At 43.0% G+C, this 26622-nt stretch overlaps 1 protein-coding gene across 1 annotated transcript in view; it reads right to left on the reverse strand.

Annotated features, from left to right (window-relative positions):
• CDH23 (cadherin related 23) overlaps positions 1-26622 on the reverse strand; it is a 1302172-nt gene that overhangs the window by 300721 nt on the left and 974829 nt on the right.

Raw genomic sequence — 26622 nt, forward strand, 5'->3', positions numbered from 1 at the left:
CTCTCAGCTGTTCCTTGTCCAGCACTCCCAATCCTCCTTATATTCCCCTCTCACACTTCTCTGGTTGCCAGATATAGAGCTTCCTGCCTGGACATCTATTCTGACCCACTGGAGCTGTGTTGCTGCGTTCTCTGAGTGTTGCCTTAGAACGCTACCCTCCGGATCCCTGTTGGACCTTTGTGGACAATTGTTGCCGTCCACCTGGGTGTTTGTGTTTGTCTGTGTTTGTCTGTCCTCTCCCTGGTGTTTCCCTCTTAGTGCAGTGGTGAGGACTAGCGATCCCACCGGCCCGTTCATTATCTAGGGCTCATTTCAGGGAAAGCCAGGGTTTAGGCACGTGATCGCCGCACGGGTGAGGAACCCGTCTAGGGACGACAGGGCAGGCAGGTACCAGCTGCAAGGTGAGTTAGGGGTCACCACCTTTCCCTCTCCCTTGTGCAGGGCTTTCCCTGTGTTCCTCCCTGTGTGTGTTGCCGGTCATTACAGCAAAACACGGACACCGGCAATGTGCTTTCCGCATTTTGAGGATCCGCACATTGCCAGCACTATATAGAAAATGCCTTTTCTTGTCCAACATGTTCTATAGGCTCTAAAAAAAAAACGCAGTGTTCGCCCGATCAGGCCTGATCTTGTGCGCACACTTGCGTTCAGTCCACCCCACCGCAGTGACAGAACTGATCACTGCAAAAACACCGTAAAATCGCTGTGGCGCTATAAAAAGATCACTTTTGAGGGGCATGGCGAGTTCATAGAAGAAATATTTTTTTGGGGCACAAGTTAGCGGAAATTGATTTTTTTCTTTTTTTTCTTACAAAGCCTCATATTCCACTAACTTGTGACAAAAAATAAAATCTCACATGAACTCACCATACCCCTCACGGAATCCAAATGTCACAAGTTAGTGGAATATGAGACTTTGTAATAAAAAATAAATAAAAAACGCTAACTTGTGAGAAAAAATAAAAACTTCCATGAATTCACTATGCCCATCAGCAAATACCTTAGGGTGTCTACTTTCCGAAATGTGGGGTGTTTCTACTGTCTGGGCATTGTAGAACCTCAGGAAACATGACAGGTGCTCAGAAAGTCAGAGCTGCTTCAAAATGCGGAAATTCTAATTTTTGCACCATAGTTTGTAAACGCTATAACTTTTACCCAAACCAATAAATATACACTTATTGCATTTTTTTTTTATTAAAGACATGTAGAACAATAAATTTAGAGAAAAATTTATATAGAAATGTAGTTATAATTGAAAAATGTTACAATCGAAAGTGAAAAATGAAATTTCGGTAAATTTGATTAATATAAAAAAAAGTTAAAATGTCAGCAGCAATGAAATACCACCAAATGAAAGCTCTATTAGTGAGAAGAAAATGAGGTAAAATTCATTTGGGTGGTAAGTTGTATGACCGAGCAATAAACCGTGAAAATAGTGTAGTGCAGAATTGTGAAAAGTGGTCTGGTCATTAAGGGGGTTTAAACTAGGGGAGCTGAGGTGGTTAAGCCATATTATTCCCAGTTTTAGCTGCACAGCTAGATGCATTTCACTCAGGAGCAGTGGGTGTCTCTCTTCTGTTGAATCTGTAAGTACTGTATGCAGTAACCTCACTTTTGTTACTTCCCACTATGTTTGTTTTCTTCTAGGAAGCTCAGAAAGATGCTAAGGAGGTAGAGATCAGATTAAAAGACAAACAGGAGATTCTCTGCTCTTTGGAAACTGTGTAGAAGCGGTACTTCTATCAGGTTCAGGAGTTCATATCTCTGACACACACCAATTTCCTGTGAGCCATCTTCTCTCTGTCACCAGGGACAGATCTTGCCTGCAAGTTGGGTAGAAGTGAGACTATTACCATCTACAGTATATTTTCTAAAATTATTTTCATGTTGCAGTTTTCACCCTGGCCACTAAGCCTCATAATTCTGTAGGCTGATACTTCCTAATCTGTAAAGATCACTTCTAAGCAGTCACCTTATTATCATTACAGTCAGGATTACAATTACAGGGTACCTATTCTTTCAATAAACTTCAGACATATCATAGAGACACATCAGATGTTTTGATCAGTGGGGGTCTGGGAGTGAAGATGATAGCTAAAAGGAAGGGGTGGAAGTGCTCATCTGTGCACTTTAACCTTTCAATTCTGTTTGCCCCTGCTTAAGCCAATCAAAAATGGATAGGCAGAGAGCAGAGGGACTCTTGGAGCATATACATGTAGCTGGGGGAATCATTGGAATTACATTATTTTAAAGTTTGTACAAATAAATGTAAGCAGATTAGAGAAAGCAGTGCAGATCATCAAATGTGCATTAAGACTGCTTTCTATATTCAGCCATAGCTGTACATTTTTTAAAATTTTATTTTCTGTTCATGATTAAGTAGGCAGTCACTCTTGTCTGAGCTGCGGCTCTGCCTTGTTGACAGCATTCAGAGATACACTTTATGGCATCTACATGGATCATGAGAAAAGGCAGACTCACTGACATTTATTTTGTGTGCTTGCTCTGTCATCTGTACAGATGTCACTAAGTGCTGATCGCGAATTTTTATCGCGAATATTGGCACTTTGAGAATTTGCGAATATCTAGAATATAGTGCTATACTTTCATAATCGCAAATAGTCCAGATTTTTTTTCATCAGTACCCATGATCCCTCACTGCTTCTTGCTTGTGGGCCAATGAGAAGGCTGCAATATCTTTGACTTTAAGAGTAGTGTTGATAGTGAAATTTCGTATTGCAAATTTATTTTAAGCGCAAATTTTTCGATTGCCGATTTTCACAATCAAGAAAGTAGTGACTGGAGATCACGAATTCTCGAATTCGTGAATATATGATGAATATTCACCCAAATATTTGCAAAATATTGCAAATTCAAATATTGCTCCTGCCGCTCATCGCTGGTCACTATACAGGGAGAAGGACCATCACTTATTGTCAATGGTGGATCCAGTATTATAATAGAGCTATAACTTATCATTAGGGGTGGACTGGATACTTAAAGTGACACAAGCAGGCAGGGCCAACACAAGCATTTGGGCCCACCACAAGTAGACTGGGTCAGCAATATCTTAGTGCAGCACAAAATACCTTCTCAGCAGAACAAAATACCACAGTGCAGCACAACATACTGCCCCAAAAACTGTCCCTTTGTGGAATGAATAGCTGCCATGTTCTGACCTCCTCCCTCTCCAATTGTCTCTAATTAATAAGATATGGAGAGGAGGGCTTAAGAGGTGAGATGCCTTAGCACCTAGCCAGTCCTACCTTCTGCATACTGACTAGACTTACCATAGTTAAGACCCCTCTAGAGCCCCAGTAGTATGCCCCCCCACCCCCCGGTTGACAAGGAAAAAATAAATAAAAAAATACCTGAGTGCCATTCTAAGTCATCAACTCTACTGTAGCCCACAGGCCTTTTCCCGCCTGGGGTCTGAGATGGTTGTGTCCCTGCACCATTTGTACACTGCCTCATGTAGAGGCCTGTGGCCTATAAGGGTGAACAGCCTATGGGCTGCAATGCCAAACCGCAGTATTCAACTAAATCACTGTCCTTAGGACATTGATAAAATCAAAGACATCTGGCCATCACAAAAGCAGTGAGGAGGGCTTGGCTGGCCTCCTTGGCCTTTGGCCCACCAAATCTCCCTGTTGGGTCTATGGCCAGTCCGTCCCTACCTATAATTGAAACAATGCAATTCAAAGCAGAGCCAAACCATTTCAGCCTCTGGACCACTATTGATCTGGTCTGTTAAAATAAGTATCTCTATCATAAAGCTGGAGGCAGATAACATAGGTGTGGTGATAGAGGTATCCAGATATCAAAATTATTGTTAGGAGTATGCAACCCCTCCTTTTACATTCCAGGACTGGGTCATAAACTCGTCCATGTTCCCCTTACATTTTGACATAATAAAGCATTTTTTAGTGTCTCATTCTGAAAGCCATATTTTCTTCTTTTTTTTTTTGGGCAACTGTCTTATGTAGGGGCGCATTTTTGCCGGCATGAGATGACAGTTTGATTGCTACTATTTTAGGGTGTGTATGACTTTTTGATTGCTCGCTATTACACTTTTTGTGATGTAAGGTGACAAAAAATGGCTTTTTGACAGTTTTTATTTTATTTTTTTACAGTGTTTACCTGAGGGGTTAGGTCATGAGATTCTTTTATAGAGCAGGTTGTTACAGACGTGGCAATACCCAATATATTTATTTAAGCTTTACACAATAATATTATTTTTGAAACAAAAAAAAATCATGTTTTGGTGTCTCCATATTTTAAGAGCCATATATTTTTTTTATTTTTTGGGGTGATTGTCTTAGGTAAGCTATCATTTTTGCAGGATGAGATGATGGTTAGATTGGCACTATTTTGGGGTGCATATGACTTTTTGATCGCTTGCTATTAAACTTTTTGGGATGTAAGGTGCTTTTTTGACACCGTTTTAATTTAATAATTTTTACAGTGTTCACTTGAGGTGTTAGGTCATGTAGTATTTTTATAGAGCAGGTTGTTACAGATGCAGTGATGCCTAATATGTCAACTTTAAAATATTTTTTTACATTTAACACAATAAAAGAATTTTTTAAACGAAAAAAATCATGTTTTAGTGTCTTCATAGTCTGAGAGCCATAGTTTATTAATTTTTTTGGGTTATTGTCTTAGGTAGGGGCTCATTTTTTGTGGGATGAGGTAACTGTTAGATTGGGATTATTTTGGGGAGCATACGCCTTTTTTATCGCTTGGTGTTGCACTTTTAGTGATGGCAAAGGTGACATAATTTATTTATTTTTTCGCACAGTTTTTATTAAAAAATTTTGACGGTGTTCAACTGTGATATTTTTATAGACCCTATTTTTTACAATTTTACAATATACATACAGCAGGGGTCCGGCTATCAGTGACTGCTGGACCCCTGCTGCTGATCGGGCTGGCACAGCACCTGCACCTGCCCGATCAGCCCGCCGTACATGTACGGTGCTGGGATTTCAGACCCACTTTCCAGCCCCGTACATGTACGACGCTGGTATCTTATGGGTTAATAACAGCCTTCTTGTGTTCTAATGATTACACGACCTTAGAAGAAGCGTTACCTATATTGATTTATTAACCCTGTGAATGCTAGCAGTTGTAGGGAGTACTTATCTGTTATTTAATGCTGGGTGTCTAGTCTGCCTGATATGACGAGTGGGGGCAGCTAAAATTGAATCATTTCGGATGATGGAGTGCTAACAGATGGAGGTCCAGCGTGACCCTGCAGGCTCTCATCCTGAATCTAAGTCCCTGGTCCTGACAATAGGGATCACCAAAGACAATAAGTGATGGTGCTCCTCTATGCATAGTGACTTCCGCACAGGTCAGAGATTAATCACAGAAACTTCTCCCTATATTATTCAATGAGTATTCTCCAGACAACAGTTTTCTATGATTCATGTATGTGCTGAAAAGCATTTCAGAGCAGCAATTCAGGCAAGATGGCTGCCCTGTTAATTATGTACAGGAAATAAAAAAAAACTACAATTAGAAAGGAAAAAATATTATATTTCATTATCTTAATAAAAACAATCTTTAACCTTTAGTTTTAATGCCCATTGGATAATCAGCATTAACTTTATGATCTTCTTTAATGTATTAATACAATAAATACCCTTTAATACCCTGATAAACCCCTGAAAGGCTTAAATTGTAGCCTCAGATGCCGCGATCGGCAATAAACGCAGCATCTGAGGGGTTCAATGATGGGGAGGGGGCGTTACGATCATTATTCCCCATCATTGCGCAACTACATACAAAGGAATACGCTTTCTCACGTCACAAATCAAATTTCTTTGTGAAATTCGGGGAAGCAGACAAATTGAATTTTCCATAACTTTGCTCATGCCTGGTCTCAGGATACAATGTTTTGTACCAGAACCAATTAACATTTCATGCAAGGAGCCAATTTCAATACAGCATAAGGTTTCTCTGTTTTCTGATAATTACATTACATTAACCCTTACAAACCAGTGTACAAGAAATGCTAATAGCTATGCTCTACAGAATGATAGTTCTATAGTAGATTTTTGGCTGACTCTCTCCAAGGCATATGTCATGAATCATGAATGCCCTCTAGTGTCACGTTATGATATACTTCTATTCTAAAGTTTCCATTTTACTTTAATAAAGTAGATTTTTTTTTTAATTGTTATTTATTTAAAAGCTTGGTAGTATTACATTTACCTGCTAAAATATTTTAATGACAACTTATTGTTTATGGAGGAAATACAGTATTATTACCATGCTGTGTAGTGTTGAACGAAATTCTCTAAAATTTCAATCGGCAACTTAGTCGAATTTTCCTCCCAAAAATTAGCGTGGTGATGAATTAATTTGTCATGAAGTGCATTTCTTTGTTAATAGCGGGTGCAATTAAAGGGAACGGCGATTGTGCCGTTCCCAGTCATTGTACCGCTCAGATGGTGCGTTCATCGCAAGATGGTGGTGATGGGCTCTTCACGCTTAAACGGATGAGGTAAGTATGATTTATTTTATTTTTTTATCCTATTTCAGGGAAAATCAATTTGTTGCCACTAAACATGAGGAAATTCAGCTTCGCTGCAAATTGAATTTTCCCTGAAATTTTGGATCGAAGTCCATTTTGTGCACTTTGATTTGCTCAACACTAATGCTGTGTGTCACTGACGCCTATTTCCAAGTATTCAGATCCCAATTGAGAGACAACACCTTACAAGAGATTTCCCTTTAAGTAAAGTAAGGTAAATATTGTGGGGAAGTAAATGTAAATGGCACATTTTTTATCCAATAAACTTACATTTTCTGTCCATTTAGTCTTGAACTGGGTGGGCTGTGTGCAGTGCTAATGTAGCTCCACTTTTCCACAATTTCCCAGTGCTGCCCTCCTGTGTATAGTCTCTTCTCTATTACTTGGCGGTAGAGAAAAAGGAAGACATGTACCTGCGCATGCGCTGAAGCAGTGGTAGCAATAAGTGCTGACAGAGAATAAAAAAACAGCAAGTATGACCACTGCATTGCATTGAAGAGACCAAGACTAAAAAAATTCACACAGTGCAAAACTAAACATAGATATATATTACAAATATGTTTATTACATTTATTTTGATCATACTTTAACTTAGCCTTATTTTACCTTAAAGGGAACCTGTTATAATCAAAATGCTATCCAATTTGCATGCTACAGAGCAGGAGGAGCTGAGCAGATTAACATATAGGTTTCAGGGAAAAGACTATTGGGGTAATTTATGAAACTGGCGTAAAGTAGAACCGACTAAGTTGCCCATAGCAACAAGATTCCACCTTTCATTTTCCAAAGGAGCTGTCAAAAATGCAAACCGGAATCTGATTGGTTGCTTTGGGCAACTAAGCCAGTTCTACTTTGCACCAGTTTGATAAAAGACCCCACATAGCACTTCATTATTGAAATCTCTGCTTTTTTATATTTTGGAGTACAGTGGGTGGTCTAATCAGTGATTAACAGCTATCTCTGTATGCACACACATAGGAATGGCATAGGACTGACCACTGGACTAAGCATAGAAACAACAGGGATTTCAATAAATTAAATACAAGTTACTGAATATTTTTCCTCAAAACTATAACACCGAACAAAAATATAAACCCAACATTTTCGGTTTTGCTCCCATTCGGCATGCGCTGAACTCAAAGATCTGAAACATTTTCTACATACACAAAAGACCCATTACTCTCAAATATTGTTCACAAATCTGTCTAAATCTGTGTTAGTGAGCTCTTCTCCTTTGCAGAGATAATCCATCCCACCTCACAGGTGTGGCATATCAAGGTGCTGATTAGACAGCATGAATATTGCACAGGTGTGCCTTAGACTGCCCACAATAAAAGGCCACTCTGAAATGTGCAGTTTGATCACACAGCACAATGCCACAGATGTCTCAACGTTTGAGGGAGCGGGCAATTGGCATGCTGACTGCAGGAATGTCTACCAGAGCTGTTGCCCGTGCAATGAATGTTCATTTATCCACCATAAGCCATCTCCAAAGGTGAAGGTATAGCTGTGGCAGTATTTTAAAGGGGTTTTCCTGCCATTTATACTGATGACCTATCCTCAGGATAGGTGATCAATATCTGATTGGTGGGGGTCTGATACCCGGTACCCTTTCCGATCAGCTAATTACAAGTATTCGCTCTATTGAAGTGAATGAAGTAAATACTTGTCATTACACTACACCACCAAAACTTCTGAGACCAGGAGCAGTGTAACTAACAGAAAGCAGTGCTCGCATGGAGTGCTGCCTCCTCTTCAAGCAGCTGATCGGTGATGCTGGCTGTCGGACCTTTCGCCGATCAGATATTGATGACCTATCCTGATGATAGGTCATCAATATAAATTGCAGGACAACCCCTTTAAGGCCTACCTGCTTCTTTGTCTGAAATCAGGAGAAAATCAAAAGAAATCAGACATGATATCAGAAAAATAATTGTGAACTTCTGCAAGTCTGGAATATCCTTAGGAGCAATTTTCAAATGCCTGTAGGTATAACTTTTATCTGTACAAATGATAATATGGAAGTTTAAACACCAAGGAACTACAAAACCATCATATCATTTAGGAAGGAAATGCATTTTGTCTCCTAGAGATAAACCAACTTTAGGGACAAAAATACAATTTAAACCAAGAAAAACACAAAAGACAATGAGAAGATGCCGGAAGATGTACAATTATCTATACCAACAGTATCATGTTGTAGGGTTGCTTTGCAGCAAGGAGGGATTGGTGCGCATCACAAAATAGATGCATTATGAGCAAGATTTTTTTTTTGGAGATATTAAAGCAATGTCTTAAAACTTCAAGCAGGAAGTTCAAGCTTGGGTTCAAATGGGTCTTTAAAATGGACAATGACCCAAAGCATACTTTGAAAGTGTTGGTAAAATGGCTTAAGGACAACAAAGTGAAGGTAATGGAGTGACCATCACAAAGCTCTTACCTAAATCCCATAATAAAAAATATATTATGAACAGAACTGAAAAAGCATATGCAAGCACGGAGACCCTTAAACAACCCTTAACCCTTAAACCAATGTGTTAACCAACCGGAGTAAATTTAGAATAATTCTAATTGAGTTTTCTGGCAGTACCCTAGTATTCATCCTTTAACCCCTATACAGGTATCTGCACTTTGCTACAGGGGCAGACAAGAAGATTATAGCACATTTGCAGGATCAGACAAGCTAGTAAACCTATTGCTCAGGCAGTGAGTGAGGCAAACAGCACAGCATATATTGCAGGGCTGATAACACATTATAAGCAGCTGCACAGAGAACCAAAAGACACAGGGTGAGTACAGCAGCATCTGCGCTGGCCCGAAGTATCAGGGCAGCGGTGGGCATTGGCCACAGACTTAACACAAATCTGACTCACTTACACAAGTTCTGTCAAGAGGATTAGGGCCAACATTTTAGCAACTTATTGTAAGAAGCTTGTAGAAGGCTACCCAAAATGTGGGACCCAAGTTAGAGAATTTATAGGCATTGCTACCAAATACTAACCATGTGTATGTAAACTTTTGTGATGAAAGAAATATAAGATGAAATATATAATTGTCTCTACTATTATTCTGATAGTTGACATTCTTGAAATACAGTAGCGATACTAAGAGACCTAAGGAATATAGCTAAGGTTTCAGTTCTACTGATCTTCTCAGCTCTTCCTGCTCTATAAAATGCTGCCTGCAAGTTGGGTGCATTTTCATGCTGACAGGTTCCTTTTAATGTGAAAACCACTTTAAGTCATGTATGGGTTTGAAATATTTGTCTGCTGTTACAAAGTAAGAAATAAGTTCTCACAACATCTAAGACACTCTACTTCCTTCTCTTTGACCTACCGTGAGTGTCCTCAACAGCATTGTAAATGCATATTTAACTAATAATTTATACATGAGTGCACTCTATAGCATTCATATGTACACTGTCCCTTCAGCAGATGTCCTTCCCCTAAGGCCTATTTAGATGTAAGGGGAAACTTTTATCAGTATTTTTTAACCACCCCGGTTGGTAGGAATCTAAGGCTACCCCTACCTACCTAAGTTATGTCTGTAGAGTAAGGTAGCAAATAACTGTTGTGTGCTAGCCAGAAGCAGACCTACCAGAATGACTGAGGAGCTGTAAAGAGTAGTAGGCAAGCAGGATCAAAGGCATGAGAGACAATGCCAAAGCAACAAATGGGGAGGGGGGGGGGGGTTAATCCAGAAACATGCCACAGTCAGAATACCAGGAGAATCTGTAGAAGTCCAAATCAGCAGACCAAGGTTGATCCAGTAAACAAGCCACAAATTACCAGGATTTCAAATGCAGTACTAGTGAGTAGCATAGGAGCCACAATAACAAAATCACAGGGAATCACTGAGTTGTAGATTTAAAGGGGTTTTGAAACTTGGCTGGACCTGCAGAGTGTCTGGACCTGGAGGCGATAACACTTATTTAGTTCCTGGTGCCAATTCCAGCTTCATCTCTTTGCTGCAACCTCTGCAGGTCCTTGGTCTCTTGAAATCAACATCCTTGTGATGGAGGTCATGTGACTGCTGCAGCCAACTACTGACTGCAGTGGCTACCTGTCACCCATGTGGCACACTGCATAGGTGACAGGTCATCACTGACCAGTGATTGACTGCAGCAGTCATGTGACCTCCATCAACAGAATGTTGATTCTGAGAGACCGGGGACCTGTGGAGGCTGGGACCAGGTAAGTATGATCACCACCATAGGTCTGGCCACTCTAAGGTCTGTTAAAAAAAAGTTGCACAACCTTTTTAAGTACCCCTCCTTTCTCTGGTATTGGACCCTGAGCCAGGAACCTGATTGGCTTGACATCTAGTCTCACAGGCAGATTGACCAGCTAGGGCCTGGATTGGTCGGCATATAAACCCTCCTAAAACAGCCATGTGCTGGGGTCATGGTTAGGTAATCTCCTGACAATAGGCACATGCCTAATATGCCTATTAGTAGATTCAGAAAAACAGATCATGATTCATAAAGTATTTCTTTATTATGAAAGCAAATTGTTCTGCTCAGTTGCTGTAAACAGTAATTGCAACGAAAAACAATTGCATCAGAACTTACCAATTGCTCAGTGAAAGTGCGGTATAAAATAGAGGGAAAGATGCCGATAGGATGGTGAACTGGGATAAAATAAATGCTTTCCTGCATAAAGGCCACATAAAGTCAAATATTTCTGCAATGATTAGGCCTTTAATTTCAGACACTAATCTGGGAATTTTTTGTGCTTATGTGATTGCAAAAACATGGGAGTTTCATGTAAACTATTCTTGAGTAAACATTGGCAGAGGAGATGTTAGAAAGCAAAGAGAAATTTAGAAATAAGGTATCAGTAGTACTGCAGGGTGTGATGCATTTTTCTTTTTTCTATTTCCTTCTTTTAATTATTTTTTTTGTAGAGAAATAAACTGTAATACAAATGACAAATGTCCTATTTTTCTTTGTTTTTCCCCTTTTATATATCATGCATTTAATTATTTTGTTATTTTTTATGTGTGCCAATTCCCAACATTAACCATATTTATGTGCATTGTAATGTACCTTTTCCCAGGTTCAGAATCTAAACATCCTGCAGCCATACTACCTTCCACCTGACCCGGCTTCTTACTAGCCTGTCAAATGTATATTTATAAGAATTAGGGTAACATAACTAAGATTTATTTATATAGGTTATTGCATGTTACCAGGGAAACGTATAAGGGCAGATATATTAATGATGTAGATGGCATATTAACTCTATACCAACTGTGGTATTGCCTTTCTTTGTGATAGCATTTTAAGCCAAAATTGTGGAGCAATTTTGTAGCATGTAAGGTCACGACCGTTTCCCACTTAGCCACACCCATTTCCACTTTGCCAAACTGCTTGTGGCAAATTTAACCAAAAATGTGCCAAACTAAATTTTTGGCACAATTTATGACAAAGTCAAGGTGCATTTACATTAGTAAATGTGGGCTATAAGCTTGTGAAGAACATGTAGACTGAAATGTTAGGATATTTTTATATTCATAGTATAACCAGATATTTTCTAAAAGTGGATACCAGACACATTGTGGAAACACCATCCAGTGTTTTACAGTCATAGGCGCCTTCATGCAATGTTGCCTCAAAGTATAATTGTTTGAAAAAAAAATATGATATTTGCAAAATGTCTGACCTATGCTAAGCTCAAGGTGCACAACACCTGCTACAATTAAAAGCTCAGCATGTTCAGGGTTCATACATACCATATCTGCCTTCATCTATGTGCACATGAGGACCATTTATTTAGGTGTGGATGCTAAAATAAGTAAAAACAAGGGTCCCGTTAGACCATTCAAATTTCACACCCTCAGGAGTGGGCAAACTATGACAGGAGTGAAATCTGATGGGTTATGTTTTTTTTCTTTTTCATTCAGCTGTCTTGGGGTGGGTTGGGTGTAAAGAGAGTAACAGAAATGAAGATACAATTGTGATATTTGTAATGATTTTAATGTCTTCGTCAATGTTTTTTACTTCAATATTCAAGATAAAGGTACTGATACAAACTGCAATTTCAACCCTGAACAAGTGCCTATCGACAATATGCAAGTTCATTGGTGTTCACTTTTAGATGATCGATGCACACTGACTGGGGAAATAATGATTCCGTTTTTATATTGTGGGTGGCATAGTGTTAGCCCATCGGTCCGTGCTGGCACCGCTGCCCCTATTTGCAAGCACGGGCGCTAGCTCCCTCTTTTTCCTCCTACCGCCATGCTGACAAACGCGGGCAGCAGGTAGCTTAACTATGCTATCTGTGTTCCATGCCAGAGTTTCCTTCCTGATGGAGACCTGCACTGGTGTTTGAGCTTGCGTGGGTGTGACTCTCTTCACCTATGAGGCAACACACATGCCCTCTGTCTCACCAACCTATAAATGAATTGCAGCAGGTATTAAAGGCATTTCCTACTACAGGAAGATGCATGAGCAACCTCATGGTTTTAGCTTGTCTATCTCCAAGTGCTAAGGTGTCTCTCTTGTCTCCTTTGCTGTGTACCAGACCTTGCTTATTGAACTCCTGTACTTTGCCACCTGCCTCTGACCTCAGACTTCGTTTATGAACTTTGCCTGATTGCCGCCTGCCCCTGACCTCGGATCTCGTTTATGGACTTTGTTTACCGCCTACTTCTTACCTCGGACTTCCCTTACCGACTTTCATTGATTACTTCCTGTCTAGACCTGGAACCTCCTGGCCACGCAAGTCCCCTCAGTGCTTACACAGAGTACTCTGACCCCCAGGTCAGCTGCTACTGACTTGGGGACTGCTTTGGAGTAGCCCCTGGCAACTACCCTAATGGCCCAAGACTATCCTCACCATCAGAGGCTCTAGTGAAGACCAGGTAGTGGCTTATTTACGCCCCTCCAGAGTATACCCAGTCAGTGGCGCAGTGGGTCCACACCCGCTTGCATAACAGTTTGCTCAGGCCATGGACCCTGCTGATCTGAACCCTCCCAGTACCAACAAGTTACACCAGGAATTGGCCCAGCAGTATGAGCGTCAGGATCAAATATTGTCCTACCTACGCAATGTGAATATGCATCTAAATGACCTGACATATGCTAACCCAGCGTCATCAAGCTTCTCTGCCCCGGTTAATTCGGCTCCTGCTCCGTCCACTTCCTACATACCCCGATCTGGACCTCGTCTCAGCGGTGACCCTAAGCAGTGCCAGGGGTTCATAAATCAATGCACTCTTCATTTTGAACTTTTGCCTCACCATTTTCCCTCGGACCGAGCCAAAGTGGCTTTTTTTATGTCACACCTTACTGGGAAGGCACTGGCCTGGATCAATTTCCCTGGGAAAGGAACGATCCAGTCAAAATGGATCTACAGACCTTCCTAGAGGCCTTCCGCAAGGTGTTCAACGAGCCCGGATGCACCACCTCTGCCACATCCTCCCTACTGCGGCTGCGTCAAGAGAACCAATCCGCAGGTCGGTATGCAGTCAAGTTATGTATGCTATCCTTGGAACTCGGTTGGAATAATGAAGCCCTTGTGGCCACGTGAGAGAAATAAAGATGAGCTGGCTGGACGGGATGTTCCGTCCACCCTGGATGACCTCATCTCCCTGGCTTCTCAAATTGATTTACGGTTCCAAGAATATGCCAGAGAAGTGGCACGTGAGAGGAGGCCTTGTCATCTGGCATCTTCTCGTCAGCAAGCCTCTATCCCTCTGCCTTCCATGATGTCTGCAGTTCCTGAACCCATGCAGGTCGACCGAATTAGGCTGACTGAACAGGAACGTGATCACCGCCGTGCCAAAAGACTTTGTTTCTATTGTGGTGGTTCTGATTATGTGCTTCGTGCCTGTCCCCTGAAGCGGGGAAACTCCCGAGCCTAGGGTCCGTTGGAGAGGCGGCCATAGGTGAAGATAATTCCTCTCCACCTCTGACTCTGCCGGCAACTTTGTCGTTTGGAGATAATCGGTTCACAGAGATGGCTCTTTTGGATTCCGGATCAGCAGGAAACTATCTGCAGAAAGTCATAGTTGATCAATATCGTATTCCAGTTCGACGCCTGCAGAAACCATTGATAGTGTCATCCGTCAATGGAAGGGCTCTATCTAAGTCTGTACAATTTTTCCTGCCATTCATCAGCACAGGACGCACTATGAACAGCACAGGCAGCATACTGAATGTAGGTTATTAAGCTATTATAGCTAAATGATAAAGTACATGGAAGATATACTATATTGGTATTCAGGTTAAATTACTGTGTTGGCACTTTGCGATAAATAAGTGGGTATTTGGTTGCAGTTTGGGCACTCGGTCTCTAAAAGGTTCACCATCACTGTTCTAGGTTCTTCAAAGTAGCCACCTTTTGCTTTGATTACTGCTTTGCACACTCTTGGCATTCTCTTGATGAGCTTCAAGAGGTAGTCACCTGAAATGGTCTTCAAACGGTCTTGAAGGAGTTCTAAGAGATCCTTAGCACTTGTTGGCCTTTTTGCCTTCACTCTGCGGTCCAGCTCACCCCAAACCATCTTGATTGGGTTCAGGTACGGTGACTGTGGAGGCCAGGTTATCTGGCACAGCACCCCATCACTCTCCTTCATGGTCAAATAGCCCTTACTTTCAAAGTTTTCCCAATTTTTCGGACTGACTGACCTTCATTTCTTAAAGTAATGATGGCCACTCGTTTTTCTTTACTTAGCTGCTTTTTTCTTGCCATAATACAAATTCTAACAGTCAATTCAGTAGGACTATCATCTGTGTATCCACCTGACTTCTGCACAACGCAACTGATGGTCCCAACCCCATTTATAAGGCAAGAAATCCCACTTATTAAACCTGACAGGGCACACCTGTGAAGTGAAAACCATTTCAGGTGACTACCTCTTGAAGCTCATCAAGAGAATGCCAAGAGTGTGCAAAGCAGTAATCAAAGCAAAAGGTGGCTACTTTGAAGAACCTAGAATATGACATATTTTCAGTTGTTTCACACTTTTTTGTTATGTATATAATCCCACATGTGTTAATTCATAGTTTTGATGCCTTCAGTGTGAATCTACAATTTTCATAGTCATGAAAATAAAGAAAACTCTTTGAATGAGAAGGTGTGTCCAAACTTTTGGTCTGTACTGTATGTGCTTTCGCGATTCGCCGAACATGCGAACATATGGCGATGTTCACATGTACCATATTCTTTTGCGTTGCGCCAAACTTTGACCAATGACAAATCCATCAGGTGGGACAGGACAACCAATTGAGACGTTTCAGCACATGGACACACCCCCACCCTATAAGAGAACCCGATCTGCCAGCCATTTTACATTCTGTGTTTTGCCAGTATAGGGAGAGGTTGCTTTGTGGAGCAGGGACAGACTGTTAGGGACTAGCTAATAGGGCCACAAAAGTCATTTTAAAGACTGTTATAGATGTGCTATCGATAGGTGTGATATACTGAGGGGTGTGATATACCTATAATATACTTTCTATGTTAGAAAGTATATAGTGCATTTGTATTGTGCAGCAGTTGTGTGCGGTTCTGCTGCGATACTGCAGGTATATAGAGGGATAAGCGCTATTGGAACAACTATTTGCAACGGGTGTGATATACCTGTTGCCCTCCAAAAAAACTGATTGAGGGGTGCAATATACCTGCTTCCACAAAATACTAATTAAGGGGTTTGATATATCTGCTTCCACAAAATACTGATTAAGGGGTTTGATATACCTGCTTCCACAAAATACTGATTGAGGGGTGCGATATACCTACTTTCACCAAATATTGATTAAAGGGATTGATATACCTGCTTTCACCAAATATTGATCGAGGCCTGCGATGCACCTGCTTCCACAAAATACTGATTAAGGGGTTTGATATGCCTGCTTCCACCAAATATTGATCGAGGCCTGCGATACACCATCGTCGCAGTCATCTGGCACAAGGCAGGCTTCCGTAGCCCAAAAGTTTGAGTGTAAAAAGTTGATGACGCCGGATAACCCTCTTGCCCAACAGCTGACTGCTGGCTTGTCGGAACTGCTAGCCTGCCAACTACTGCCATATAAATTGGTGGACTCGGAGGCCTTTAGAAAATTTGTGGCCAATGGAAAGTCCCTGGAAAGAAATATTTCTCCCAGAAGTGCATCCCAGAGCTATATGGCCATGTTCAGTGGCAAGTGAATATATCTTGGATATATCTGACCACAGACACGTGGTCTAACAAACAAGGGCAGGGAAGGTACATAACTTTTACTCCCCACTGGGTGAACCTTCTGACTGCCATCAAGTATGTAACCCATGGCACCCGTGTGGATTTGGTGTTACCGCAACGGATTGCATGCAGGCCTGCCTCTTCTTCTCCTCCTCCTACTCCATCCTCAGTCTGTTCCTTGGCTGACTCCTCCTTTTCCACTGCTACCGCCTCTTCCGCTGCACACCCCCAAGCTCCCCAGAACCTATTCGACTTACCAGGTGAGACGTTGCCATGCTGTTCTGTAGATGTTGTGCCTGAAAGCCAAGAGCCACACCGGTCCTGCACTGCTTTCAGCTCTGCCTTTCACAGGCCAATCAGTGGCGAACCCCGCTCAATTTAACAGTTGGTAAAGTGGTGTGCGACAATGGTGCCAATCTGGCGGTGTTTGAGCTTGCGTGGATGTGTCTCTCTTCACCTATGAGGCAACACACACACGCCCTCTGTCTCACCAGCTTATAAATGGATTGCAGCAGGTATTAAAAGCGCTTCCTACTACAGGAAGATGCCTGAGCAACCTCATGGTTTTAGCTTGTCTATCTGCAAGTGCTAAGGTGTCTTTCTTGTCTGCTTCACTGTGTACCGAACCCTGCTTATTGAACTCCTGGACTTTGCCTGTTTGCCACCTGCCTCTGACCTCGGACTTCGTTTATGAACTTTGCCTGTTTGCAGCCTGCCCCTGACCTCGGATCTCGTTTATGGACTTTCGCCTGCCTCTGACATCGAACTTCGCTTACTGACTCCGATTGATTGCCGCCTGTCCAGACCCAGAACCTCCTGGCCACGCAAGTCCCCTCGGTGCTTGCACCAAGTACTCTGACCCCCTGGTCTGCTGCCAGTGACTCGTGGACTGCTCTGGAGTAGCCCCTGGCAACTACCCTAACGGCCTAAGAATATCCTCACCATCAGAGGCTCTAGTAAAGACCAGGTAGTGGCTTAGTTATGCCCCTCCAGAGTATACCCAGTCAGTGGCGCAGTGGGTCCACACCCGATTGCATAACACACTGTTAAGACATCAATAATTTTTGGTGCCTCATGAAAGATCTAATCAACTTATAAACTAAAGTTCTGCAATAGGCAACAAAACCAAGCCCTATGTAGAAAAACAGATAGAGTGCATAATTTATGGTTGCACACCATGTCTGCAGCAAAAATATGTTTTACACAAAAAAATTAACTGTACAATTGAATAAAGGTCACGCTACAGTTTAAAACATTGGCTGAATGAACATTTGACTTCATGTTTAATCTTCTGAAACCCCTGTACACATGCACGCTAATTGTGCAAGTTATCTCAAAAGGAATAGAGGCGTATGCACTGCCACAAACCTCCAGCTTATCTTCCTTGAGAACAAATGTTATGCACATGTTGATCTCCAGCAGCCTGATCTTTCTTATTCCAACCATATGCCATTAGAGGAGAGTTGGGAGGCCCCCATGGTTTGACAGTCTTGCTGAAATTGGTGGGTTCAGCTAATATTCATCTAAGGCTTCGTTCACTTTTGTCTCCGCTTAAAAATAATCTTCTGAGCGGAAACATAACGGACCCCTTTATAATCTATGGGGTCCTAAGGGCTCAGTTTGACTCAGTTTGGCGTCAGTTATGTGCCTTTTCCGTCCTTTCCGTTCTCCTGCTCCTAGACGGAGCAGGAGAACGGAAAGCCAGAACGGTGATGTGAACGAAGCCTAATGTGTATAGCCACCTTTAGAATGAGTTTACAGAATGTTTTTCCTGCAACAAATTGACAAGTTATAATATCTCAAGACCTGTGACATAGACTGAATTGAGTAAAATATTCCATTAACCGGAAAATCAGGGCACATCAGGATGTTTCTTTCTTTTATAATAATAATACAATATCTCCTGATGTTCATGGTGTTTCAAAGTTTGTGAACCCTTCAGAATTTTCTATATTTCTGTATCAATTTGACCTAAAACTGCATCAGATTTTCATACAAGTCCTAAAAGTAGATAAAGATAACTAAATCAAAGAAATGTGGTAATTTTAAGGAAAATTATGTAATATCTCATGTCTCTGAGTGGCAAAAGTATATGTACCTTTGTATTCAGTATCTTGTGTGACCCCCTTTGTCCAGCAATAACTGCAACTAAACATTTCTGGTAATTGTCGATTAGTCCTTGCTAGAAAGCTTGAAAGAATTTTGCCCATTCCTTAAAGGAGTTGTTCAATAAAATATTTGCTACTCTAAAATGTATTTTATCATCAAGAACTCTAGCTCCCATTCCTCCTTGCATGTTTTTTCATTTTCTACCTCCACATATTCAAAATGCTCTGTGTAACTGGATTTATAATAGACACAACGTATGCTAATGCTTATAATTTGTTAGTGCAAAATGAATCCTTATGTCTATCTATCTATCTATTGTCTGTCTATCTGTCTATTGTCTGTCTATCCATCCATAACTGACACTATAGCTGACATGTAACAGACACTGTACATAGAGGAGTGGTTATTGAACGGAAGGAAAAGAAGAGCTGTGAGCTTATGTGTCCTATTGTACAAGGCTTCACTATAGGACATAAGAAACAGTAACTGAAAATCAAAACCACTATGCCACAGGGTGTACTGGTAGGATAATAGCATTAGAATAAGGCTGTTTTGATAAATGGTGGTATTTGGGGAAAGTATTATAACATTGATATCTGTTAGGTGGGATACATTTATATTAGTGGCACAACCCCTTTAAACTTTCTCCAGTGTTGGTGAATTTCCTCCCACGACCTGCTTGTTTTAGGTCCTTCCTCAAAATTTCTAATGGATTAAGGTCAGGACTTTGACTTGGCAGTTTCAAAAATTTAACTTTGCTTTTCTTTAACCACTCTTTGGTAGAACTTGTGTGCTTAGGGTTGTTACGGTCTGTGGATGTAGATTTACTGTGTCAACCACAAGGAGTGGTTCAGCTGATGACACATGGGGATCAGAGACACCAATACGAGGCTCCAGGGTGTCAGGCAATACTCAGTAAAGAAGCAAGCTGAGGTCAGGGCAGGCAGCAAGAGTCAAACTCCCAGAATCTGGCAGCAGTCAATACATAGGAACAATACACACAGCGCAGACAGACACAGGCGGCCAGCATAACAAGGGTTTTGTCTTGCTGCAGGACATTTATCCTGACATTATCTCATAGAATTTGCTGGTATAATTCAGAATTCATTGTTCTATCAATAATTGTAAGCTGTCTTGGCCCAGATGCAGCATAATGGGATCAAATCATGAAACTACCACCACTGTGTTTTACAGATGGGATGAGGTTTTTAAGCTGAAATGCAGAATTGTTTCTCCAAACATAACGCTTCTCATTTAAGCCAAAAAAAATTGTATGTTGGTTTCATCTAGCCACAAAAGATTGGTCCAATTACTTTCTGCCTTGTCCAAGTGATATTTAGAAAATGGGCAGCAATATTCTTGCTGGAGAGCAGCTGCTTTCTACTTGCAATCCTGCCATGCAAACCATTGTTGTTCAGTATCCTCCTGACGGTGGACCCGTGAACAATAACATTACCCAACTGAGTAAGGCCCTTAGTTGCTTATAGTGTACAGGTGTTTCCTTTGTGACCTTGCTCTCGGCCTGATCTTAGCTGGTCAACCACTCCATTTGTACACAATCTGACTTTAGAGTCCAAATTCTTTAAAGATTGTTTTGTAACCTTTTCCAGCTAAATGCACATCAACAACTCCTTATTCTGAGGTCCTCAGAAATCTCATTTGTTCATGCCATGATACACTTCCACAAATATGTGTTGTGAATATCAGACTTTGATAAATCACTGTTCTTTAAAAAAAATACAAAAACAGGTAACCTACTTACACCTGATTGTGAGCCCATTGATTGAAATGACCTGACTATTTACACCTTCAAATTATCTGTTAATCCTAATTGTGGTCCTGGCTATGGTGGGAACAGAGTGGACGAACTGAGTTGGGGAGGGGTGACTGGCTGGCTGTCAACTATCAATGGCTGAGGTGTGCCGGAAGCCATGGCCGTGTGCAAGCTAAATGAGTGGCAAGCCTGATGGTGAGAGAGGTAAAGAAGGGGAAGGGTGGGAGGGGTAGAGAGCGGCGTCCATGATGGGAGAGCGAGGCGGCGCTATATGGGTCTCCTTCGCCCCTCCCACAAACACAGGCTGATCTTCAGCCTTACTACTTGTGGTCCTGGCTACGGTGGGAACAGAGTGGACAAACAGAGTTGGGGAGGGGTGACTGGCTGTCAACTATCAATGGCTGAGGTGTGCCGGAAACCATGGCCGTGTGCGAGCTAAATGAGGGGTAAAAATCAATCGGGTAGGAAAGATTAATGCGGAACTCATAAAGCTAAGCTGGTGAAGGCTTTGGCAATCTCAACCTGCAGGTTCGGAACGTAGTGCGTAAAACAGGAAGATTGCCATCTGCCCATTTTCTGGATGATGTGCGCTGGGACCCCATGACTTGATGCTGCGGATGCCGCCCCTATGCGGAATGAATGTCCGGAAATGGCCTTGGCATCGAAACCTAGTCCGGAAGCTAAGATTATGATGTGGTGAACGAACTGTGACGCCGTGAGAGGTTTGGAGTTGAAAGGGAAAAGAGGGTTGCCTGGCGCGGGATCTTTTGCAGTGGCGAATAGCTTTTTGAACACGGCAACCGGGCACCAGTCATTGAAGGTCTGGTAGTAGCGAATTTTGACTGGCGGTCCCACTTGAGAAGTTTTGGTGGAGTGGAGTGATAGGGTGCAATGTGTCTGCTGCCAGGCTAATTGATCTGAAGTGGGGCCTGCGTGTCCCGGAGAGCTGGTGAATTCCCCGGGCCATAAGAACCAGTAAAAACAGAGGTACATGGCTGCTTTGATCACTATGCTTTTATATGGCCCGAAAGGATCATTGTCTAGGGAGGTGGAAAAGGCCCTGAACATTGGCCCGGTGACTGGTTTCCTGCGGGACTCTACTGTTCTTTTGAATCCCTCTCAGGGTGGATTTTATGGCTTGGGAGGAGAATATGGACTGGCTGGCTGGATGATCTAAAGTGAAAAAATGTTGTACCCCTGCTAGGTATAATTTGATGGTATTGAATGATAGGTGAAGGTCTGTGTGACAATACGCCAGGAATGCCATGACATAAGTTGTTCGGTCCAGTTGTTCCTGTGGATGTCTGAGGGAGAATTGTATGAAGGTTTCCCACCCTGTCTTATAGTTCCTGGCTGTATTGAGGGATAAGGAGTTATGGATGAGTGACTTGGCTGTTCTGACATGCTTGCTTAATCCATCGTCAGAGTCTCGAGGGTGGGTGGAGGGACCCCTGATGGATCTGCGTCTGGCATTACCTGAAAGAAAACAGGGAAGTTAAAACGAGAGAGGGCATCGGCCGCAGTGTTTGCTGAACCCTGTATGAACCTACACAAGAAATGGAAATTATACTGTAACGCAAGACACACTAGTCTGAGGACAAAAGGCATGATTTGTGGAGAAGAGGAACGGCCTTTACTGAGGATCTCTACAACTGCTTGATTGTCTGTGACGAAGATGACTGGCTTATTCCTCCAAAGTTCCCCCCAGATCTGGGCAGCTGCAACGATGGGATAGATTTCTAGAAGTGGAGATGATTTGATGGAACTCTGAACAGAAGAAATCTGAGGCAGCCAAGGACCCTCGAACCAGTGGGTGTTGAATATGGCTGCAAACCCTTTTGAAGCTGCTGCGTCGGAAAAGACTGTGGGTAAATTGTGGTCCCACGAAGGGACGAAGAGGGAGATGCCATTCCAGTTTGAAATGAAATGGTGCCACATGTGTAGATCGTCCGTTGCGGCAACACCGAGATGGATCAAAGCGTCCTGATCCGAGGCAACAGGTAAAAGTTGTAGCAATCTGGAAATGAATGCCCGCCCCTGAGGCTTGATCTTAGAGGCGAAATTTAACATTCCCAGAAGTGATTGGAGTTCGACCTTTGCGAGGGTCCTGGCCGTGACAGATTTCCTGATGGAATCTTGGATTTTTTTGAGCTTGTCTTCGGGCAATCTGGCTTCCATCTTACCAGTGTCCAAGATAATCCCCAGGTAGGTTATTACTGAAGAAGGACCCTCAACTTTTGCTGGGGCCACCGGGATGTTTAGTTTCGCAAATATGTCGAGAAAAACCTGGAGCTGATTGGGTGCTTGATCTGAGGTCTCGATCAACAGAAAGTCATCAAGGTAGTGGATGACCCTGGAGCATCCGCCGTGATTGACCAAGACCCAGTGGAGAGCTGTGGCAAATTGATCAAACAGCCAGGGGCTGCTCTTTGATCCAAAGGTCAACCTGTCTGAAAAATAGTACAGTTCCCTCCACTTGATACCATAGAACTTCCATAAAAGAGGTGAAACTGGAAGAAGCTTGAAGGCGTCTGCAATGTCTGCCTTGGAAAGCCAAGCGCTTGTTCCTAGCTGGAGAATCAACCGAATGGCTTCGTCCAAGGAAGAATACTGCATGGAGAAGTCCTCAGAAGGGATGAGTGAATTTAAACTGGGTGTGCTGGAAGCATGAGGGGCAGAAAGGTCGAATATCAGCCTCCAGATGTCAAAGGGGGGGACTGCGAATGGACCCAGGAGAAAACCCTTGCTGATCTCGGACTGGATGAGGGAGTCCACTGATTCTGGATCTGCCAAGGCGGAACGGAGATTGGAGCCTTCCCATGTTGTCTGCGGGGAGGAAACTAGCCCTGTGTGGAACCCCTGTGAAAACCCAGAAATCAAAAACTGCACGAATGTGGGGTCATGATGATGCAAAAGGAGGGCGATGTTGACTTCAGCTAGTCATAGATGTTTGGAGGATCTTTGCGGACAAGATGACTGGGGATGGGCCCTGAAACAGATGGAGCAAACGTGCAAGGCCTTGCATTTTGCAAAATAACAGTCGGACTAATTGAAATTATTGCAGACTTGAGTTCTGCCTAAAAACACTATGGGCCTGCCCCATTTGTCGACGTTCTGCCCTGTACTTGAAGAACCGGAAGGGATGGCAGAGGGTCTACCTTGGGCCAGAGATCCTGAATTGGGACACCAGTCGGAGGAATGCGAGATGGACTAACAGGTGGCACAGGTGGGTGCCTTAAGTCCCGAAAAATGCCTGCAGAACAGCTCCATGTCTAGTGTGGACCAATCCGTGATGTGCTGGAATTGGGACAGAGCAGCAGCGGCTTTGGCAGAGAACGAGCGATGGTAGTCATAAAAAGCATGACCTCCATACTTGTGTCCCAAATCAGTGACCCTGTAAAGGTAGGTGTCGAGTTCCTCCCTACGGTGTGGTTGGGCAGAGCATAGGATATCCCGGAATAGGCTGAAAGCCAGCACAAACTCCGGAATGGAGAGTTTTTTGTGCAATCTGGCATCTCTGGATTTAAGAACCACTGACACGTCTCCGCATGCAATGGTCTTGTTTTCGTTGGAATCGTGGGTAGAAATGAGTATGGAAGCCAGGTTTATGTCTTTACCTGCCAAAATGTCCTTCCGGATGCTGTAAGGAACGAAGTGTGACGGGGCAATGGTGAAGGAGCTGGAAGCCCTACCTGGGGTTGGGGCCTGAGTGGCAGAGGGGCCCGGAACCGGAGAGGTGGGAAAGTTCAAAATTGACGGCCTGGTCTCCACAACCAGCAACCTGGTCTGGATGTCAGACACTGAACTGGCAAGAGTGTTGATGGTTGAGTGAAGCTGGGCCAGCGCTGTCTGGATCGTGGACAGGGACACTTGCTCTTCTGCAGCTAAGATAGGCTCAGCAGTAAGTAGTCGATACAATTCTGCTTTGCGAGCCGAGGCAGGATAGCGGATGCCTCTCCTAGTTAGCTCGGTCATTAGTTTTGGAATGATCCACTGCCTGAACGAAAGCTCGCTTCCATGGGCCGTGCTGGGTGATTCCGGAATGGAGCGAGTCTCGGCGATATCAGATGCGTGGGACATCGTGCTGTGGAATAAATGACGGAAAGTAAGGAGGGTGGTAGGGCCACCGGACACCAGCGAGTGAACCTGCGGAACCCTCTGAAAATAAACACCGAAGTGTGACAGACAACCGTCACCAAGAAGAGGGGTAAAGGGGTGACCCACCTGACAAGCTGACCTAGATTACCTGAAAGAAAGGCAACATACATGATTCCGGACAGATCCTAAAGGATGAAGAAGTGAAAAACCAAACTTACCTGGACTTGGTGTATGAAACCGTGGAACAGGAACGACCTGGATGGAAAGGGACCTGACACTGGTACCTGGATGAAATCACCTAAGCGAAATTTGAACCAAATAGACCTCTGGGATGACCCTGGAAAAACATGGAGTGAGGCTTGAGAGATGCTGGAGATCGGATGACCCTAATGCGTGTCGGGAAAAAATGGAACGACATGAACCTGCTGCGAGGCAGACTGGATGGACCTGGTGTGTGAGGCCAATGACAAAGACATGAATCTACCGCGTGACAGAACAATAACGGATTTTTTTTTTTTATGTGAGGCGCAGGGCCGACCCCAAGTCTGCCAGGAGATCGACATGTGCCACATGTCCGTCCGCTGCCTGCACCAATCATGGGACGACCCCCTGAGAAAATGATGAATCAGTGATTGCTCCTGGGGGACAGACATGTGATACAGGCATGAGTGCATGACATGTGTTCTGTGAATTGAATGCAAGTGGTTGCCAAACAGACCTCAGAGGGGTAGCCGGACCTTATGATATTACAGCAAGCCTAGACGATTTATTCACATGGTATTGTTTAATGTATGGTTGCTATTATGCAGTGTCTGGATGGACTGAAGGCCTGAGATCAAATTGTGAACATGTGAACTGACAGGCCAGTGCGCAGATGGAGCATGTGAAACCCAAACAACAGGAAGCAAGTGGTGACCTGAGCGTCTGGCGTTGCCCAGGAGACCAGTGCAGGAGAGTCGGGGCCCAGTCTCGCTTAGCTTACCGGAAGAGAGAGGATCGAATCGTTGCGGTATAACCTTCAGAGCGGCGGCAGGTACGGAGCGGCAGCATGCGAACCCGAAACCGGAAGTGATGGGACGTCACGGTAGATCGCGGCGTCCATGATGGGAGAGCGAGGCGCGCTATATGGGTCTCCTTCGCCCCTCCCACAAACACAGGCTGATCTTCAGCCTTACTACATGTTCACATACTTTCGCCACAGACATGTGATACTGGATAATTTCTCTCAATAAATAAATAATCAGGTCTACTCATTTTGACTCATTTCTTTGATTTGGTTATCTTTATCTACTTTTAGGATTGTGCGAAAATTTGATGTAGTGTTAGGTCAAATTGAAATAGAAATGTAGAAAATTCTGAAGGGCTCACAAACTTTCAAGCACCACTCAAGCCAGCTTCGACATTCGTTCCTAACATACTGCTTGTGATGGGAACATTAGTCTGGAGTCAAAATCTGAATGTGGAAAACTACCAAATAGAAGCATATAAAATCATTGCTATGTACAAGAAACAACATCATATTACACTATTCCTAAATGCTTTAAAAAGCTGCTGTCACTGGAAATGTTAAATTAACGCCAGGAAAAAATGCTTGCAGAGAAGAATATAAAGAGGCTCTTTATAGAAACGTTCACACCATCTCTCCCTCCCCCTCCTCTTTAAAGCCCATCTCAACTTCACAGCAACCTGAAGGCTGGCATTCAGCGAACAAAATCCAGCTACCAGACTGTACCATGTAAACATCCCACAGGGGGAAATGAGCTGCTTGGGAGACAACATTAACCTTCATCAAAGAAAACAAACTCGGAGATGATTGAATAAAAAGTAAAGAGAAGTTTTGAGGACTTCCCCTGGGTTAAACTGTGATCCACTTGGTGCCATCACACTTTACCCTTGTATTACAAATGCAACCAGA

The sequence above is a fragment of the Bufo gargarizans genome, chromosome 6 (genome assembly GCF_014858855.1).
Source record: "Bufo gargarizans isolate SCDJY-AF-19 chromosome 6, ASM1485885v1, whole genome shotgun sequence".
Taxonomy (NCBI): domain Eukaryota; kingdom Metazoa; phylum Chordata; class Amphibia; order Anura; family Bufonidae; genus Bufo; species Bufo gargarizans.